Source organism: Chlamydotis macqueenii, chromosome 6 (assembly GCF_036417535.1).
Source record: "Chlamydotis macqueenii isolate bChlMac1 chromosome 6, bChlMac1.mat, whole genome shotgun sequence".
Lineage (NCBI taxonomy): Eukaryota > Metazoa > Chordata > Aves > Otidiformes > Otididae > Chlamydotis > Chlamydotis macqueenii.
In genome coordinates, this window is record NC_141561.1 from 45443081 (window position 1) to 45456705 (window position 13625).

Here is a 13625-nt window from a genome sequence, read left to right on the forward strand (position 1 = left end):
TGAGGCCGGCTGTGCTGCGCGGGGAGAACGCCTACACATGTGCCAAGTGAGTGTGTGGGGCTGCGGGCGGGAAGGGGCCCGCGGGTGTGCTGGTGGGAAGCAGGTGGAAAGCCTGTCGCTCTACAGGAGGGCTTCTCTACCTGCTCCGTGGCCACACCGTGAAGTACGTGGCCATGGAAGCCTGCGATGAAGCCCGCCACTCCTCAGCTCCCTCCCCTCGTGAGCAGGACGTGGGCCAGCAGACGTGGCCGTGAGCAGCTGCCCTGGAGCGGTGCTTGGGGTCGTCAGGGTCATTTCTGAGGAGTGTGCCGCTTGGCCAGGGCTGGCAATCATCTGGGTGGTGGAACAGCTTGAATAGCTCCAGCTCTTCCTCTCCAGGTGCATGCAGAAAGTGTCAGCAAGCAAAGGCTTCACTATCCACCGAGCCTCCAACGTTCTCATGCTCAGGCTGAACCGCGTTGCTAAATTTGGTGGAGGCAAAATCACAAAGGTGAGTGCTTGGCAACACCGATGAGGGGCTGTCTCCTGGCCCCAGGCCCCACTGCCCAGGGCAGGGTGGGAGGGGGTCCTGTGCACAGCGTGAGCTCTGCTGCAGTCCTGCAGCCCCTCCCCAGCTGTGTGGTGCGGGGGGAGCTTGGCTCATCATGGCATCTTCCTCAGCGTGACCTCTGCCTGGGGAGAGCGCGTCCCCCTCCCTCGAGCGATGGGACGCGTAGGACCACTGAGCTGCTCTTGCTGTAGCAAGAAAGCCATCTGCTGTGCAGGCTCCCAAGGCGTCCTCTCTCCGCAGAACGTGCCGTATCCCCAGCTCCTGAACGTCCGCCCTTACATGTCCCAGGAGAACGGGGATCCTGTTGTGTATGGGCTCTATGCCGTGCTGGTGCACGCTGGGACCAGCAGCCAGTCAGGGCACTACTACTGCCACGTGAAGGTGAGCCCGCGGCGCTCTCTTGGCTCCAGTCTGGGCTGGGGGCTGCTGGCCGCTGGTGGGTCCCTGTCAGGCACAGGAAGGAGGGTGCTCAGCAGATGGAGTGGTGTGGAGCAGTGGGTGGGGGGTGCAGGCTGTGCTCTGCCACAGAAGCGTGGAGGTCTGCTCTCGCAGAGTCCCCTTGCCTGCCCTGGGCCGCCTGTGGGTTTTGGGGGGAGGGGCTCTGCTGGCGGGCGCTGTTCCTGCTGCTCTTCAGGCCAGGAGGGTCCCCGGACACAGCCCGACCCCCTTCTCTCTTCTCCTTCCGCAGGCCAGCAACGGGCAGTGGTACCAAATGGACGATGACCTGGTCCGCCCCAGCAACATCTCAGTGGTCCTGGCCCAGCAGGCCTACCTGCTGTTCTACCGGAGGTGAGAGCGCCCGGTGTCTCCCGGCCCCTGTCCCCTGCTCTCAGCATCTGGGACAGGGATGGTAGCACGTGCCTGCCTGTTGGAAGGAGCTGGGCCCATGTAGCCCCATGCCCGTGCGCACGCGCTGGCTGGGAGGAGGGTTGGCAGGGAGAGGTCCAGCCCCGTGCCGTGACCTTGTGCAGGGCAAGAGCCCCTCACCTCCTCGGAGCTCCTGGCTCCTGTTGTTGCGTGCATCTCTGGCGAGAGCATTACAATCACGCAAACCCTCGCAGTTAATGCGTGCGCTGCTCTGCCTTTGCCAGAATCCCCAGCCCCAAGAAGAGCCCCACCACCACCCACTGCGCCTCCACTCCCTTTGCCAAGACCAGGTAAGCGGTGCTGGCCGCTCCCGGGCTCCTGCACGGCAGCCAGGCCAGTAGCAGGCTTGGGGTCCTCCATGAGGCAGCTGTGGCATTGCAGTCGGCTCAGGGGGCGATTTTGGCAGCCGGCTCTCCTCTTCTCCTGGGCTGGCAGGGCTGGCTCTGCATCCTAGAAGCAGGGCAGCTTCCCTGACTGTGGGCACGGTGTGGGAGGGGGCTTTGCAGGCTCTGGCCGCACACTGCTGTCCTGCAGGATCAGGAGGCCTCAGCCTGCTCTAGATCTTGCTCCGGGTCTCCCTTGTAAGCCTCACTACTGGCATGTGCTGCAGCAACACTCACTCTTTCCCAGTCCCCTGCAGGACAGTGTGTGCCCTGCGCGTGGCGGGCACGGGGCCGCTGCTCCCCCTCTGCCCCCACTTTCCTCCATTTCACAGGATGGAAAAGAGACCCCCCAGCCGCCCCAGGGTGGCCTGGGAGGAGCTGGGGGCTTCCCAGGAGAGCAGCTCTGCGCCGGAGCCCTACGAGATAACCATGGTCGAGCCGCTGAAGACCGGTGAGCGAAGGGCCGCACGGGGCTGGGCAAGGTCGAGGCCAGTGAGCACAACCGGCTCAGCGCCGGGATTCCTTTCCTCAGTGTGCTGGCAGCAGGGGTCCTGTGGGCGGGGGACAGGGTGGTGCCCGAATGCCAGGGCTGCTGGGGCCTGGGAGCCGGCCCCAACACAGCCTGAGCCGTGCCGAGCTGACAGCTCTTGGCACCGTCTGGGAAGCGTGTTGGCAACAGCGCTGTGTGCTAACAGCTCTTGCGTGTTTGCCCTCCACCTAGGCCAGACACTGCCAGAGGAGCATCCAGAGAATCCCTTCCTCAGACCAAGATTCTGGGACTGTGGGAGCATCTGCTCACTTTCTTCGTTAGAGAGCATCAGCATGACCACGGTAATGAGCTCCCCCCGTGCTGGGACTCTTGGCCGTGGCACTGGCAGGAGGCTTGTGTGAGCAAAGGGGCTCAGAATCAGTGGGGCTAGCATGGCCTCGCTGTCCCTGCTGAGAGGCTTCCTGCTGTCGCCGAGCAGGGACTACGCCAGGGCAGCCCTCCAGCGTCCCAGCAGAGCTCCAGCCCTCCTGGCCACCAGCGAGCCCTGCTTCTCTGTAGGGCCCACACACGGTGCCCATGGCCCCAACTCTCCTCCCTCGCCCTGGGGACCCTCCGCTCTCATCCTCAAGTGTGGCCCATCCATCCAGCCTCTCCAGATCCCTCTGTAGTTCCCTGGATCCTCCTTCTGGCTCTTCCTGTAGACGGGCGTCACGCGTGCTGCCCTCCAGTCAGCCGGGGCCTCCTCGCTTGGCCAGGACTGCTGGGCAGTGGTGGAAAGTGGCTTGGTGAGCGCTTCCACCAGCTCCTTCAGTGCCCTTGGGTGGGTCCCTTCTGGCCCCATAGGCTTGTGCGTGTCTAAGTGCGGTAGCAGGTCGCAAAGCATTGCCTCTTGGATGATGGGGGCTTCATTCTGCTCCCCGTCAGTCTTCCACCCCAGCGGGCTGGGTATCCTGAGAACAACTGCTCTGTTACAGGCAGAGGCAAAGGCAGCATCAACTACCTCGACCTCTTCCTCGGCCTGAGTCACTGTTTCCCTCCTTGTCCAACAAAGGACGGAAATTCTCCTTAGCTCTCTTCTTGTTCCTCATGTGTTTATAGGGGGAGCCAGGGGCCTTGGCTGAGGAGGAGGAGGACAGCGAAGCCCTGCCCCTGCAGAGTGTGCCTCCTGCCCTGGGCACAGCTCCTGAGGAAGAGGGGCACAGCGCGCCTCTTGCTCCAAGGGCACAAGAGGCGGCAAAGGCACCAGCTTCTCCTGCTCTCGATGAGCAGGCCACGGCAGCACAGGTGGAGAAGCAGCCATCTGCCCTGCACAGCCCCAGTGCCGACATCGTGGCTCTGCTGGACACAGCCCAGTGCACTGCGAGCCAGGATGTGTGCGAGGCTGTGGCTGCCACCCAGGAACTCGGCCAGCGGCCGGCAGAGCAGCGGGACCTGGCGCAGAGCATGGACGCAGCGAGGGCAGCAAGAAGACCTGCAGCACCTCAGGACGCTGAGGCTCCCTTGGCTGCAGAGCCTCAGGGAGAGGCCAGCACAGCCTCTCTTGTCCCAGGGGCATGCAAGGAAGGAGAAAACGTGGCTGCACCCTCGTCTGAAGAGAGTCAAGAAGGGGCCAGCAAAGCCAGGGTCATCCTGGCAGTGCATGAGGGTTCCGTGGCTCCTCCAGTGCCTCAAAACCCTGCGGCAGATGCTGGCACCACCCGCCTTGCCCCAGATGAGGAGGACAGAGGGGACGCAGCAACTTTTCCCTTGGCTCGGGACCCCTGGCACCAGATGAGCCAAGCACACGTTGCTAGCACCGGGCATCCCGAGGCGCCGGAGGCAGTGGCAGCGCCCACGGTCTGTATGGCAGGGGGATGCCTGGTGCTCTCCAGGGCATCCTGCTGACACCCTTTCCATCCCCTGTCTGTGCTCTTGCTCTTCCTGTGCAGGTGGCCTCCAAGCACGGAGATGGCGCACCGCCCTCCTCCAGCTGCAGAGACGTCCCCGAGGAGGACCCAGGTATGTCCCCGAGTCCAGCGCTGCCCCGCTGAGGGCCGGCCAGGCCCAGCCGTCCCGATGAGCAGCACCCAGGCCAGGCCAGTCGCCCTGCGCACAAGACGGCTAGCCGTGTTCCGGCCACCTACAGCTCTCCTTCCCCAACAGGCATTGCAACCCTCCCGCATGCCCCAGCTCAACGGCAAAGGCCCTCCCTCTTCAGGAGGACACTCAGGGCTCTGAGAAGGGCTTTCAGCTGCAGCTGCATCGCGGGACAGCACGAGCAGCAGCACCCAGCCAGCTCCAGACGGGTCCCCAGAGATGGCTGCTGGCCTTGTGTAGTGGATGCGAATGTGAGCAAGTGTTTCGATGTGAGCGAATGTAGCGAAGTGAGTTATGCGGCTGGGAATATGGGTGAATGTATCGAAATGAACAGGATCTGAGAACAATGGACAAAGCGGGAGTACGTGCTGAGAAGCATCGGTATGATGGACAAAATAAGAAGTACGTGATGAAGAACAATGCTACAACGTCAATCAGGAGCGTGAAGCTGATTGGACAAATGGTGGGCTGGTAGAGCTTGTGCTAATAGTTGCCCTATAGGAATAGAAATCGTAGACAAAGAGCATCCGGGTAAAGAGTGTAGAACACTGCTTGTAAAAATAAACTTTGCCCTCACTTTGTCTCACTTGCACCATGAGTGAGTGCGTGCCGTAATACGCCACAGACGGCGCCCGAACAGGGACAGAGACTTCAAAAGAGGCTTGAGTAGAGCCCGCACTGGTGGCGCAGCCCAGTTGAATCAAAGGCCGGCATCCAGAAACCGGGATTGAGGATCCACACATCAGAAAGCGTGCTCATCACCTGCATACAGGTGAGCAACCGGGAACCATGGGAGGGAAAACATCCTCGGAGCAGATGCAAGGCATTGACGTAATGGGAAGAATGCTAAAAACGCAGGGCAGGACTGTCACCAGCCCACAATTAATGCCTTTATTAGAGTGGATTTGTGATAATCATCCACAATTTCCTGCAGACGGGACTTTTCAACTAGAGGCTTGGGAAGGAGCGGGTGCAAGCCTTCAAAAGGCCGCCACAGCAGGAGACAGCCTAGCTTGCAAAAACTTAGCCACCTGGGTACAAATCATGCTAACCATCAGAAATGTTTCAACAGAATCTACTGATACTTCTTTGCCTGAGGCGTCGGCACCCCCATTACCAGACCCTCAACCTGTGAGCGCGTCCCTCGGTAACAACGGCATCTCCCCAGAAACTGGTGGGGGGGCGGGGTTAGCCCAGAGAACTCCGTGCTGCGGGTCTGTGCAGAAAAATCCGTGCTGTATTCCTGTTCCCCTGTGACCTCGGCTTGTAAACCCTGCTTCCGCGCCTTTACTGTCGCTGTCGTTGCCGCAGTCTCTCGCGCCAGATTTGCCTCGGGTTCCACCTATCAATTCTTTTCCTGATACTGCGCTTGCTAATAACAAAACCTCTCCGGAGGTAGATCTATTTAATGTGGGTTCAGTAGGCTCTGAAAAGAAACCTGATCTGTTCCCTCCTCCGCGAGATGTGAATGCTAGTCATGCAGCTGTGAGTGCTGAAATGCGCAATATCCGGGAAGAGCGTAAGAAAGCGGCACTGCAGAATGGTGACTGGCAAATTGCCTTAGCCTGTCTGATTATGTACCAAGCTAATCAGCAGCCGGTTCGGCAGCCTCTTAGTTATGATGCCATAAAGGAGCTGCGACGAGCAGTAAAGGAGGGAGGGATACATTCTCCTTTTACCACAACCTTACTTGAGGCAATAGCAGAGTCGCATACTCTGGCTGCACATGATTGGAAATCGTTAATGAGAATGGTGTTAACACCTACACAATTCATCATGTGGCATGCAGACTTTAAGGAGGGATGTACTGTGCAACGCGATACAAATTTAAATCAACAGATTTCCATAGGATACGAACAATTGGCAGGAGAAGGTGCTCATAGTAACCCGCTCCTGCAGGCACAGTTCACGCGGGAAGCGTATGCTCAAATTAGACATATTGCTCTTCCGGCAGTGCGAAGAATTCCAGCATCAAGGGGCGAAGGACCTCAATCTTTTGTTAAGGTGCCGCAAGGAGCTGATGAGCCATATGCAGATTTCATAGATTGTCTGCCAGCTACTTCAGGGCGGCAGATCGACAACGATGATGCAAGAGGGCCGTTGCTATTACAATTGGCTGTTGAAAATGCTAACAATGATTGTAAGCGCGTATTGCAATCTATGAAAAGCCGTACTCCCTCTTTGGCTGAAATGGTCAGAGCGTGTCGATATTGGCTCAACAGGACCCCAAGCTGACGCTTTAGCTGATGCCCTCGCAGCACCGTTAAAGATATCGGATAAAAGGTCAGGACAAGGCAGGTTCTATCGCTGTGGTGCTCTGGGACATTTAAAGAGAGATTGCCCCAAAAAAGCAGACAGAAAAATTCTTCCGCCCCGAGACTGTCCTCGTTGCAGGAAAGGAAAACGTTGGTCTAATGAATGTCGTTCCAGATATCGCTGATGGGCAGCCCTTATCAGATCGCTCGGGAAACGTGAGGCGGGGGGCGAGGCTGTGTGCCCCGGACAGTCAAATAAATCTGTGTCACACTGTGTGGTGGGCAACCTCACTCCAGCCACCGCAGGGAGTGCGGGGCTGGACCTGGCCGCTGCCCACTCAGTCACAATAACCACTGTCGTAGTTCTTATCCTGACGAGAGTTTGGGGTCTGATGGAAAAAGGGATGCATGCCTTGTTAATTGGTAAATCATCAACCACTAAACTGGGACTTTTTGTTTTACCTGCAATCATTGATTCAGATTACAGTGGAGAAATTCAAAGCATGGCATGGACACCGGTGCCTCCTTGTTTTATCCTGGCAGGACAGCGTATCACACAGCTTGTACCTTTTCAAGGGGAAACTGCTGGGGAATCTGGACATTCAGGTAAAAAAGGTTTTGACAGCACTGGAAAACCGCAGGTATTGTGGACAAAATCTATAAAGGGGACACAACCAATGATAACATGCACCATTGACGGACCTTGTTTTGCAGGACTTGTAGGTACTGGTGCGGATGTCTCTGTAATCCAGAGTTCTGCCTGGCCGTCAGAATGGCCCACAGCAGACCCTGCTTCCACGATTGTGGAAGCGACCAAAACAGAGCGCATATCTTTGAGTGATCATTGGACCAGATGGACAGGTAGCCCGTGCTGCTCCATTCATTGCTCCAGTTCCGTGCACCCTATGGGGTTGAGACGTGCTTGGACAGTTCGGAAGTACGGTCCACACAGCAGAACCAAAACAGAGAAATTGTATGCAGAGACCATCGAACAACCGATCAGAGCCTGGCAGCAACCCATCTTCAAACTCACCTGGCTAACACAACAACCGGTGTGGGTCGACCAATGGCCCCTACGTCGAGAACGCCTGGAACAACTGCATAGACTGGTGGAGGAGCAGTTGGGCCGCTGGATACATCACGCCCTCCGTGAGCCCTTGGAACACTCCTGGTTTTTGTACTCCAAAAAAGAACGGTAGATGGTGCTTGCTACATGACCTCAGAGCAATTAATGCTGTAATTGAGCCTATGGGAGCTCTTCAGCCAGGGATGCCCTCACCATCTACGCTTCCAGCCAATTGGCTTTTAACAGTGATTGACCTAAAGGACTGCTTTTTCACTATTTCTTCTTTTCACAGGCAATCGAAAATCGGCAAGGATGGCAAAGTCTCCTTGAACTACCAATCATGGTGGCAATAATTGCTAATGTCTTTCAGCCTTTTGCAGTTCTCTTTCAATGGGCAGAGAGTGCAAAAGACCCTCTATGAGTAATTGAATGGCTCTCTTTGCCACATTCTCAATCAAAAACAGTGGTAACAACTCTTGAAGCTTACGCTCAATTGATACGAAAGGGAAGGGCCAGATTACAGGCTCTTGATGGAATAGATCCATGTGTAATTTTTGTTCCTGCAACCAAAGAAAATCTGAATTGGCTTCTTGCTGAGAATCTCGATATGCAAATTGCTTTAGCTGATTTTCAAGGCCAAATCTCTATTCATTATCCCAAACATCGAATCTGGGCTGAAGTTACTAAATTGCCCCTGTATACAAAATTACGTTGCAGACCAAGCCCTGCACAAGGCATTACTGTCTTTACAGATGGCTCTGGCAACTCAAGGAAAGCAGCCATGGGATGGAAACCATCCCAAGAGGCGGAATGGCCACATGAAGTAAAAATTGTTCCGCAAGGCTCAACTCAAGTAATTGAGTTGGTTGCAGTAAACATGGCTTTGTTAAAATTTAAGGATGAGCCTGTTAATCTTGTCACAGATTCATTTTATGTAGCAGGGATAGTAGCGAGACTTGATTATTCAGTGATTAAGAATGTGGATAGCTCTTTTTTAATGGCTGAACTTCGCATGCTTTGGTCCTTAATAGATCAAAGAAAGCATGATTTCTATGTGATGCATGTTCGCTCTCACAGGGATTTGCCTGGTCCTATAATGGAAAGTAATCAATTAGCAGATTTCTACACCATGTCTGCGATAGTTCCCAATCGATTTGAGCAAGCTAAATTGTCACATTCCTTTCATCATCAAAATGCTAGAGCACTTAAAAGGCATTTTCAGCTAACCATGACGCAGGCACGTAGTATTCCTGCAGCCTGTCCCGATTGCCAACTCTTAGCCCCGTTGCCTGCCAAGGAAGGAGTTAACCCACGTGCCCGTAGATGGCAGCTGGCCTTGAGTCTGCACAGCCCCCAGAGGGAGCTGCGTGGGGAGGCACACGAGGGATGGGTGCATTGACAGTGCCCCAGGCATTCAGCTGCCCTGAGGACGTCGTGCTGCCAGCCTTCTGTTGGGGACAACGAGTGTTGGAAGCCATGGGAATGAGAAACAAGAAGGCATGGGAATGAGAAACCAGGGACTTTCTGAGAGAAGGAAAACAAGAGAAAGGACATCTGGTGGTGGTTGGACGATCGGAGGGTAGATAAGCACACAAGCTGTAACAATAAATGATTTTCACTTAGCATGCAGCGGGGGTCCGTGACTATGTTCCCACAAATGGCACCCGAACAGGGACTTGTTAGAAGTAGTGAAGATTAGAAGATTGTGATTCCGGTGGGAACGCCCGGCCGATTGGTAGGAAGCCTGCGCAGCGAATTCGTTACCTCGAGGAAGGGAGGTAAGCGGCCGGGAACGAAGGGAGCGCAGCTCTAAAGAAACCTGGCCGAACTGGGGAAGTCTGTGCAGTATCCCTTACCTCGACTAAGGGAGGCAACACGGCTAGGAACGACGAGAAGCGCTGCTTCAAAGGAACAGAAATCAATTTTAACAACTCTAACAAAAGCGTTAGAGGAACAGAACTGTGCTATTAATAACCCTGACCTGAAGAGCTTGTTGGTTTGGGTGTCCGCCCACATATCAAATGCTAACACCTCTCATGTCTGCACGGTGGGCACCTGGGACAGTGTAAGTGTTGAGCAGTGGGCCTGTGCAACGCGGGGTGACCCTGCTGCTCAAAGGTTATGACCGGTGTGGCGTGTAATGTTTGAAGCCTTAAAGAATCACGCGCAGAAAGGGGATCCGACAGCACCCGTTACCCTGTCCGCTCCTCCGCTCGTGGAAACAAAGACTGACAGCGAGCCGGAAAATCCCTTTGATCCAGGTCCCATAGATCTGGAAAAGGAGCCTCCAGTCTTCCTCGTTACAGAGGCGGCGTGTTTGTGTCTGTGTCCTTTGTGTCGACAGTGTCATGTTTTTGTTACTGTTCAGTGCTGTTGGTGTGGACATCAGCTTATTCCCGCTGATTTCTATTTGCGCTACAGCTGAGTGTTCTGGTGTGCGCGGTGTCGCAGGTCGACCCCGTTGGAACAAGGGATACATCCAGGTTGGTATTGTTGCCGTGCAAGGTGCAGCGTTAAGTTATAAGATCTCTAAGTGGAAACGGAGAGGCAGTGCAAACAGACAAATTAACAGATGACAGTCCGGCGGAAATTAAAAGTTTCCTAGACAGACACAGGCAGTCTGTGTGTGTGCGTGTAAGCATGAAGTAAATGGTGTGCAATAAGGGGTGAATACTGTCTTGGTTTTAGCAGGGATGGAGTTAATTTTCCTCTCAGTAGCTCTGGGTTTTGTATGCGAAGAATGTTGATAAAAACGCTCTGATGATTAGGGTTGTTGTTAATGAGACCAAGGACACTGTCTGGCCTTCCAAGTCTCGTTAACGAGCAGGTGCAGGGAGCTGGGCCAAAGGCAGACAGCGTACCGGTCATTCGGACATCGGGTGGTGAGAAATTGTACATTGTTCATTTTGTATATATTAATGTTCTTATATTTTGTTATTATTGTAGGTTTCCTCTTAGTAACCTGCAGCATAAAGCAAGATTTACTTAACTGACTGTGGCCCCCATTCCCTCTACCCACCCACCCCTGCCCTGTCCCGCTCAGGGGTGGGAAGGAGGTGGAGATGGTGTTAAGTCCAGGCAGAGGGAGGTTGGGGGGGAGGTTGTCTTGTTCCCTTTCTCATTGTCCTGCTTTGGTTTTAGTAATAAATGGTTTCCCCGGGTCAAGTCTCTTTTGCCTGTAACAGGAGCTTTAAGGATCTCTCCCTGTTCTTGTCTCAAACCTCAGGCCTTTTTTTTTTTTTTTGTCTTCTTATGTGCCCAGGGCCGTGGCCACCGCCAGGCACCCTCCCCATCCGGCGGGGAAGGGCAGCTTACCCAAAACCTGACATGGTTACAGATACTCCTGTCTGGGTCGGCCAGTGGCCTTTAGCAAGAGAAAAGCTGCACCATTTGAATGAGTGAGCTGACGAGCAATTACAGCTTGGACACAGACAGCCAACAGACAGCCCCTGGAATACACCTGTGTTTGTAATACAGAAAAAAATCAGGTAAATGGCGACTCTTACAGGATTTAAGGGCAGTAAATTTGGTAATTGAGGGTATGGGACCTTTGCAACAGGGGTTACCATCTCCTTCAATGATACTTCAAGACTGGAATATTGTCATTATTGATTTAAAAGATTATTTTTTCACTATACCTTTGCATCCTGAGGATGGTCCATGACTCGCATTTTCTGTGCCTTCAACCAATATGGGAGAACCCAGCCAGCGATATCACTGGACGGTATTTCCGCAAGGTATGAAAAATAGTCCAACCATCTGCCGATGGTACGTCGCACCAGCCATAGCACCAGTAAGGTGCTTGCATAGGAATAGCCTCGTTTATCATTATAGGGCTGACATCCTAATTGCAGCACCTGATGATTCTCTGGTAGACAGAGTTCTTAATGCTATCACCAGTGCATTATCCAGATTTAAATTGGCTATTGCTCAAGGAAAAATTCAAGAGGTGTGTCCCTGGCAGTATCTCGGCTGACAAATTATGGAAAGAACAATTGTGTCACAAAAGTTAAAACCCCTCCAACAGTGTTTACCTGAAACGATTTGCAGAAATTGCTGGCAGCTGTCAGCTGGGTACGCCCGGGATTAGGCTCTCTACGGAATTGCTTTCTCCACTCTTCCAAACGCGTAAAGGAGACTCAGATTTACCCTCTCCTAGGAGACTCACCCCAGAAGCACAGACGCATTGCAAACAGTTTTGCTACAGATTTCCATTCGTTGGCCCCAGCAACCAGTGCTGCAATTTTTAGGAGAGTTAACGTTGCATCCAGCAACTCTGCTCAGTTACACTCCCATGGAAAATGCCTTGGCAATGTTTTCAGATGGATCAGGACAAACGCACAAATCTGTAATGGTTTGGAAGCAGGATGGTGAGTGGCATCATGACGCACAATCGGTCGAAGGTTCGACCCAAACTGTAGAACTTGCGGCGGTGGTACGAGCTTTGTACAAGTGGAAAGATGAACCCCTCAGTGTTGTCTCCGATTCTGCCCGTGTGCTCAATGTAATACAACGCGCTGAGCGGGCAGTGCTAAAGGAAATTAATAATCCTTTGCTGTATGACCAGTTTCAACAGCTGTTATCGGTGTTACATGTGCGGGATCGTCCTCACTTTACTGTACATCTGAGAGCTCACACCCCGCTCCCAGGACCTGTCACAGAAGGTAACGCGAGAGCAGATGCTCTCACTAACGCGGCCCTCGTTCCAAACACACTCACGCAGGCTGAGCTGTCCCATGAATTTTATCACCAAAACTCTGCAGCCCTTCAACGACAATTACAGCTGACACGGGAACAAGCTCGGGCAACTGTGCGTTCCTGAAGCAGCTGCCAGAACACAGTTACGCCCCCTTGATATGGGGTTAATCCGCGTGGTTTGTGCTCTCAAGAATTGTGGCAATCTGATATAACTCTCGTCCCGTCATTGGGCCCACACAAATACGTGCATGTAACTATCGACACCCATCCCAGCTTATTGTTTGCCTCTGCTCATGCAGGAGAACGTGCTCAAGATGTTTGCCAACACTGGACGTCAGCGTTTGCTTTCATGGGGGTTCCCACGCGTGTCAAAACAGGTAACGGGCCAGCGTATGCTTCTCGCGCAGTCCAAAACGTCCTTGCTCTGTGGGGCACCCAGCATGTTACTGGTATCCCGCACAACCCCACTGGACAGGCCGTCACTCAACGCGCCCATGGCACACTTAAAAATATGCTGTTAGAACAAGAAGGGGGAACGGAAGGGAGATCTGCAAACGAAAAGTCAGCGAAAGCAATGTATGTGCTCAGTTGTCTAAATGGTTGGAGTGACAATTCTTCCCCAATACAGAAACATTTTGGATCGTCTCCTGTACCTGAGGCCATCCGAGGGCAAGCTCCGGGGATGGTTCAGAATCTGGAAGCAGGGAACTGGGAAGGACCGTTCCCTCTTGTAACGTGGGGAAAAGGATACGCTTGTGTCTCTACAGCAGCAGTGAACACGTGGATCCCTGCGCGATGGGTACGACCGGCGCTCCAGGCTGCCTCACGTTCGTAGGATTGTTAACGAGCTGTGTGGCAGCTCCGTGGACATCAGTCACGGAAAGCAGAAATGTGTAGGGAACTATCAAAACCCAGCACTACTCCAGTGCCCGCCCTGATGGGGGTTTTTCATATGTGGGGACCGTGCGTGGGCAGGGATGCCCTCCCATATGGGGGGCCCTGCACCATGGGAACCTTGGGGATGTTTACACCCAATAACGCAGTGATTTTACAGCGTAAAAGACCTAAACGAAGTACACGTAGCTTTGAATCTGACTGCCAAGACAATACAGAATTTGGGAACTCAAGTGAAATTATTGCTGCTCCAGTCTTTGCACTTGGTGTGGCAAGTGCCCAGGCTTCGCTACGCTAAATAAATTGGGCTGTTGGCTTGCTAAGCAAACAAATGCAACTGCATCGG